The sequence below is a fragment of the Bactrocera latifrons genome, unplaced genomic scaffold, assembly GCF_001853355.1.
Source record: "Bactrocera latifrons isolate USDA-ARS-PBARC rearing strain unplaced genomic scaffold, ASM185335v1 scaffold_146, whole genome shotgun sequence".
Lineage (NCBI taxonomy): Eukaryota > Metazoa > Arthropoda > Insecta > Diptera > Tephritidae > Bactrocera > Bactrocera latifrons.
Genome location: NW_017534919.1, coordinates 583738 through 591017, shown reverse-complemented (window position 1 = coordinate 591017; position 7280 = coordinate 583738). Strand labels below are relative to the sequence as shown.

At 31.9% G+C, this 7280-nt stretch overlaps 1 protein-coding gene across 1 annotated transcript in view; it reads left to right on the top strand.

The window, feature by feature from the left end:
- The window catches only part of LOC108965705 (echinoderm microtubule-associated protein-like CG42247), a 72318-nt gene that overhangs the window by 1122 nt on the left and 63916 nt on the right, over positions 1-7280 (top strand). The window lies entirely within an intron of this gene.

Genomic DNA, 7280 nt, shown 5'->3' with positions numbered 1-7280 from the left:
GAAATTCAGATATTTCTATATTTTCTAAACTCTTTCAAAAATATTTGTTATTAAAGGCTTTTGCCCTACAAACATTTTTTTAAGAACTCAGAATTTTTTATATTTTCTGAGAAGGTCTTAAGAGGAACCCCTTCAAAAAATTTTTTTTTAATTTAAAAATGTTGATTTTTTCCTTAGCTTTAAAATACGTTTCGCAAACTTTATTCTAACTTCTGAAATTTTTTCCTAAAACCTTTTCCTGCCATAATCACATATTTTTATATATTCCATAGCCTTCAAGTCCACTAAAATTTTTTTCGAAAATTTATATATTTCTATGGGCTCTCCGAAATGTCAAGAAAGTTTAATTGACATGCCAAATTTGTCATGTATGCTCTGCTATGGAATACCATGTTCTGAAATTTCATATATTTTATTCGTGGGGAATTCTATGTCGAAAGGAAGTACTCCTTCAGATCTGGATAGATCTATAGTTACCATATTTGAAAAACTTCTCCAGTTCAATAATTCATTACGTAAACTAGTTTTTATAAAGTTAACCTCGAAAGTCATGGATCGACGTTTTTTCTATAAAAACTATTCAAATTTCTTAAATGCTGTTTATAGAGACGCTTTGAAAAAAAAAATTCACTATTCAAAAACTGGAAATTTTGATTCTTCCTGAATAAAAAAAAAATTATACGCTCTGTTCTCATTCGTTCATAATCATTTTCTACTCTCTCCTCTCATTCGTTTCTCCGCTCACTGAATTTGGCGTTCAAGGTATAACTTTATTTTTATGCTCACTCTCTTCTAGATTTGTAATGACAAGCTGAGGGATCCCGTCATTCTCTTTCACTTTTGCTCATTTTTATATGACTTCCAATTTTCCCACTCATAATTTGCTCCTACATCCACTATCGAACAATCTTCCCATGCAAATATTTTCATTAAAATTAATATTTTCATGCGTTCATGCATTTATTTTTATATCCAACATATAGTAGCAGAGCAAAAGCACGAAAATTTCAAAATAAATAAAATATATTCGCGGTAATTAACCTGAATTTAGCCCGCCATTGACATCCTCGTTCACGTAACATGAATCGCACAAATGCGTTACGCATTCCACGTGTCCAACGCGGTGTAAGCTTCGGCATTCCAATATAAAAACACCATCACAGATCAAGTCACAACAAGTATATAGTAAATAAAAAATGTAAGACCGCAAATATTTATTTGTGCGTGGCATGCATGTACACAATTAGAGTCAGAAATTGGTTTTTTATTACTTCCAAGTAATATTTTCTACAATTTATGGCTAATGTAAACTTGTACGAGTACTTTGGAGAGCGCTATGGATTTGTAAACTGACTGACTGAATTCAACGATTAATTGGTTTTATGCATTTTTCATGAAGGTTAATTATTTATTTTTATTGTTTTTTGGTTGTTTGGTTGGTCGACAAAGAAAAGTCTAACCTATAAGCAGAAAAGAACAAATCGTTAGAAATAATTTAAACCTCATACATTACCAAATTTGACCATCTGCCCCGGTTTGTCTGACCTTTTGTCTGCTACATAAGTGTATAAATCAACGAAATAGTTTTGTGACTAACTAACTTTCTGTCTCGCTTATGGCAATACTGGATAATGTTGGAATAAGAAACACTACTACAAAAACGTTCAAGAACTTAATTCTGGGAAGAAATAATAGCATCCAAAGCAAGAGTTTTTCATTCGCGTATATAGAAAATTCTTTCTACTATCACCTAATACATTATTACATACTATAATTACTTCAGAGAAATATGTTTACAGTCAGTATGTTCACAAAATACTATTTAATTTAATGTTTAAAACTGAAACATATGAAATAAGGGGCTCTATGTATATAAATTGAAATTATTTTATACATAGAATTCATGATTTCGAAGTTACTTAGAATTCAAAAGTTCCTGCAGCAAATCTTGTTATGAGACCGTTCAGTTTCTTTAAATGTTACTTAAGAGGTAATCTGAGTCGAGAACCCTTAAAAAAGGCCTATTTCAATTTTTTCTAAGAGTAAAAAAAAAATTAATCGAGTTCCTCTCTGTTAGGATTTATTTGCATGAGCAATCTGATATCCAGACACCAAAACAATTGATTAACAACATTAAATACTAGTAATGATCGAAGGACTAAACATGTTTGATTATTTACGAAATGACGACTTTTCAAAAAACTATCAACTTTATGAAAAATTACTTCAGAGTGGCTTAAGAAATCGAAATTTTTATTAAGAATCGTATTTCTTAGGTCACTAAATAATGAATTCATCTTAGAAGATTGCTTGAAATATTCCACTTCGATCGCCGTTTTTAAATTTACTTATCGACACTGATAACAGCGTTTCGAGAAAAACAAAGAAGAGCCGATTACAATTAGTCAAAAAAACTTACAAATTCAAGTTTTCGTAGAATATATATATCCTTAAAAAATAGCTTTTAAAGCATGCCTTGTCTGGCCCAAACTTCACATAAATATTGAAGAAGGTATACTAGGCTGAACGAAATACAAATCCGACTAAAACACTTCAATTGTTATGCCTCAGAAATTACATCTTGTATTTCGCTCTAAAAGATTTGGTATGATAAATTGCGACAAAAGAGTAAATTATAAATAAAACCCTTAATATTTAATTAGTCAACAATATTTATCTGCCGCCTTCAAAGTAATCCCCAAGAGGTGTAATACACTTATGCCAACGATTTTTCAGTCCTGCAGTAAATTTTGTTTTATCTATTCGATCGACTGAAAACGGATTCAACGGAGCGACAATTTCAATTTGTGGAAAAAAAATCACACAGAGCCAAATCTGGTGAATATAGTAGTTGGTCGATGGCATTCATTGCATTTTTTGTTTTAAATACTGTGACCGCATGGCTCGAGGCGGTAGTTCATTGTCGTTGTGTAAAATCCATGAATTGTTATTCCACAATTCCGGCTGTTTTCGACGAATGTTCTTACGCAAACGCCCAACTAGAACTACTTGTCGACCGTCTGTTCCTTCGGAAAAAATGCATGATGCACCAAAAGGCGAATATCAAACAAAACAATGCACATCACTTACGTTTCGGCCCGTTTTTCCCCCTCTATTCAAACTCATAAACCCATATCTCAGCGACAGTTATCATGCTGTCCATGAGTGTGGGATTCACACGATCAATCATGTCCAAAGGCACCTATTTACGATACCGTTTTTCAGTTTTACCGGGACGCGTACAGAAAAAATGCGTTTCATACCAAAAATATCCACCAAAACCAAACTGAATCGCTGCAAGTATTTTCCAACGTTTCGCACACGAATTTGTTAAAAATACAAAATTTCAGACAACTTCCTTGGTCGACAATTTTATTCATTGTAAAACTCGCCATGCACTACTGAGTTTCTATATTTATGCAGAGAAGTGCAATTTTGAAAAATGGAGAAAACACTTGCTTTCATTTAAACTTTCTCGGCCTCTGACATCGATAACTTTCTTTAATTGAAAGTGGTACCACAGTGAGCACACAATATGTCTGATTGTGCACTTCTTTATTTTCTACAAGAAGTTGAAAGCTCAAGGATATTTTTATACTCATGCAACCAGTTGCTAAAGAGTATTATAGTTTTCTTCACCTAACGGATGTATATATTACCTAAAACTAATCGTGATAGATATAAAGTTATATATATATAAACGATCAGGATGACGAGAAAAGTTGAAATTCAGGTGACTATCTGTCTGTTCGTCCGTCCATGCAAGCTGTAACTTGAGTAAAAATAGTGATATCTTAATGAAACTTGGTGTGCAGGTTAGATGGGCGTAATCGGACCACTGCCTTGGCCACAAATCGCCATTAACCGAAAACATGTAAAGTTCCATAACTTAGCACCTACTTCAGATAAAAAACTGTAATTTGACACAGGAAATCACAGTGGCAAAGATGGATACAAAATTGAAAAAGTCGGCGTGGCCCCGCCCTCTACATGAATTAATAGAACGGAATACGAATTTGCAGTAATGATTTCTATAAATTATGCCACATTTTTACTAATAATTCTCCAAATCTAAATAAACCTGTTAAGACAATAGATACTAAAGTAGTCTCTTGACCAAAAATATCGGTCAATGTGTGCGATATACAATTGAAATTCAGACGATATCCTTTCCTGACAATAGTAATTCTCTGTATCGAAAATAGCTTGAATCGGGTCAATATTTYCTGATCCCCCATATACCTAATATAAGGATTTTCAAACTTCCAGGTGACTTTATACTGCATATATCGGGCACTATATGAGTTATCTCAGTGTTTGATGTTATCTCAATAATTTCAGAAAGTGTTTTACTCATAACAGTATATCATTGTGCCTAAAATGGATATATTTAGGCGAAACTTGACCTATCCCAATATTATAATTACCAGAATTTTCGTACAATCTTTTGATTTTGTATAATGACTACGTAATATGATTTTGGTTTTTCTAACAAATATTACGCCGAATATATAGGTCAGTGTATAAGTTGCATATACTGTACGTATATATAAAATTGGTTAGGTTCCGGTCCTCTGGCTTTGATTCTTGCAAGTTGCAAGAGTACAAAATGTTCGGTTACACCCGAACGTAGCCCCTTTTTTACTTGTTTTATTTATTTTATATTATATTTATTTGTAAGCATTTATTTTCTCTTTGTTTCTACACACAGCTCAACCACACACCTCCCCACGGCATTTAGGCATTTACATGAAAATGCTACAAATTGTTTATTTTTTATATCTATTTAATTCATTTCAACAGGCCTGCTAGCAGTTTAATTAAATTGCTGCAATACAAAGACAAAAAACTAGACTACCTATTTGCATTGAGGTCCAACAAATATACTAGTTACTACATATTTGCCAAGTGCAGAATTTGTTTGAATAAATTTAGGAATTGTACAAATGGAAATGCAACTGCAAAAGTAAAAAGCAATTTCAACTACTTTATTATTTTTTTCTGTCTATTTGCTGTAAATTTTTCATTACGAAATTCCCCAGCCAAGACTTTTGATGAACGAGCCAAAGGAATTTGTAAAATCGGCAAATGAATGAATGTGTGTTAATTGGGAAAGGAATGAAGGGGAAGTACAGATACAAATGTATGTATGAGCAGCTACATACCCGAGTAATAATTAAAAAGTAAAAGCATTGGGTTAGCATACGTGTGCGTGTTTATATGTGAGTTGTCATTCAGAAGTCGAGTAGAGTACATATATAGTAAACCGTAAAAATATGCTCACATGTGGCTATAAAAATATCTGTATAATGTGTGTACAAAAATGTCTGTTTTTGTGGCAAAGCAATGTGTTCGATGCACCGATGACCCGATGTAGGTCAGATGCTGTGACTGCAAATATTTAGAAAAGAACCAAAAATTATATCTCAAGGCTATTGAGAGTGTAGGTATTTGAGTGGTAAGCCACGTATGTATTGAGGATACTGACAATAGAGTTATGTGTTATACAACTTTAGTTAGACTAAAGTTTGGTTAACTAGAATTCAACGATGACAGCAAAAAAAAATAAAAATAAAAATTTTAAATGAGTGTAAAAAGATATGTATCTTGATTTTGATTGGTTAGCTTGTGCGGCTGTTATATGCTATAGTGATCCCATCCGAACCATATGTTCAAAGATTGTAGCCGTGCCTTAGAAAATATGTGTCGAATTTCTTGTAGATATATTGTTAAATAATAATGTTTTCCACACAAAATCTTAATTTTGATCTATCATATCTCGACAAATGAGAACGTTGATTTGATAATTTTGATCGATGAATTTGAAAGGCTGCTATATCCTAAAGTAGTCCGATCTGAACAATATATATTGTGCATTTTAGCCTTGCTTTGAGGAATAACCTGTATTAAATTTTTGTGAAAATATCTCGACAAATGAAAAAGTTTTCTATACAAGTACATGACATTGTGGGATTATTTTGTATGACAGCTATATGCTATAGTAGTCCGTTCTGAACAATATATGCGAAACAATCAAATAAAATGGGTTGCTATAAAAGAGCTTGATTTTCATCGATCAGTTTTGTGACAGCTATGTAGCACATGTGCTAAAGTGATGCAGTGATTCCAACATATGTTTACTATAAGCATTTCTGGGAGAGGAAAAGTTGAGATCAAAATTTTGGAACGATGTTGTTTCTATTTTTAGTACTGCTGGTAAAAAAAACTGSAAGAAGATAAATGACAAACTTTATATTAATATAAAAATTATATATATTCGGATACAATAAAACGTCAACCGTTTATAATCGATATATGGCGTGTGAAGGAAATATAGACTTGATGTATAAAAACATGATTGTTCGATCTAAATTACAATAAACTGGAAGTACTTGCACAGTAGATGTGTGACGTACTGACTCAGATATCATTATAAACCGGTCAAGAGGATTTTATTTTGGCTTTAAATAGAGTTCCACAAATTAGAATATGCGACAGTTGCAGACTATTATAAAGAATAGATCACGTCTTTTTTAAACAAATTGAATTAATTTAGTATATGTGGTCAGAGAAGCATGCTGAGTATGGATATTAATTTGAATAAGGTAAATCATATGGCTTAAAAGCAAATACTGGTAGTCGAAAAAGTCTTTTCGTATTTAAAATCATACTTATGTTTTTGTATTCATAATGAACAATAGCGAATAAAAAAAGTAACATTTTGGTCGAACACGTTTTGCCATTAGACACATTATACCATCAGTGTGAAACGAAATTTCGAAATTTCGAGAACGGATGCGAGCGAACGATTATTGTGTTACACGAACTCCGTAACTTTCACAAATTTCATTCACAAAATATTTAAAAACATAGTGAGTTTCTTCATTATTTTCACTCATTTTTGAACAGCTGTAACTTTTTTCAACTTCTTCGAATCTAATTTTTTTTTTTTTTTGGTTAAATGAATCTTAAAATCTCACCTAATGTTTTATACTGAGCCCAATACTTAATATTTAATTTATGGTGTCATTATTTTGAATATTTGGAAAATTTGTAAAAAAATGCCGCTATGTAAGAAATTGGCGTGGTTAAAGTTCAAAGTATTAAGACACATGATAAGGATAGCGATTCAGTTCAAACGCCAAAACTTATGTTCAGCAAACTCAATAAAAATATTAGAATTTTTATTTCAAATAAATATCTATTGTTCAAATGGACTGGTCTGCTTCTTTGAAAATTTTGTTATTTAAATTCTGATTTAATAAAATAATAAAAAATGT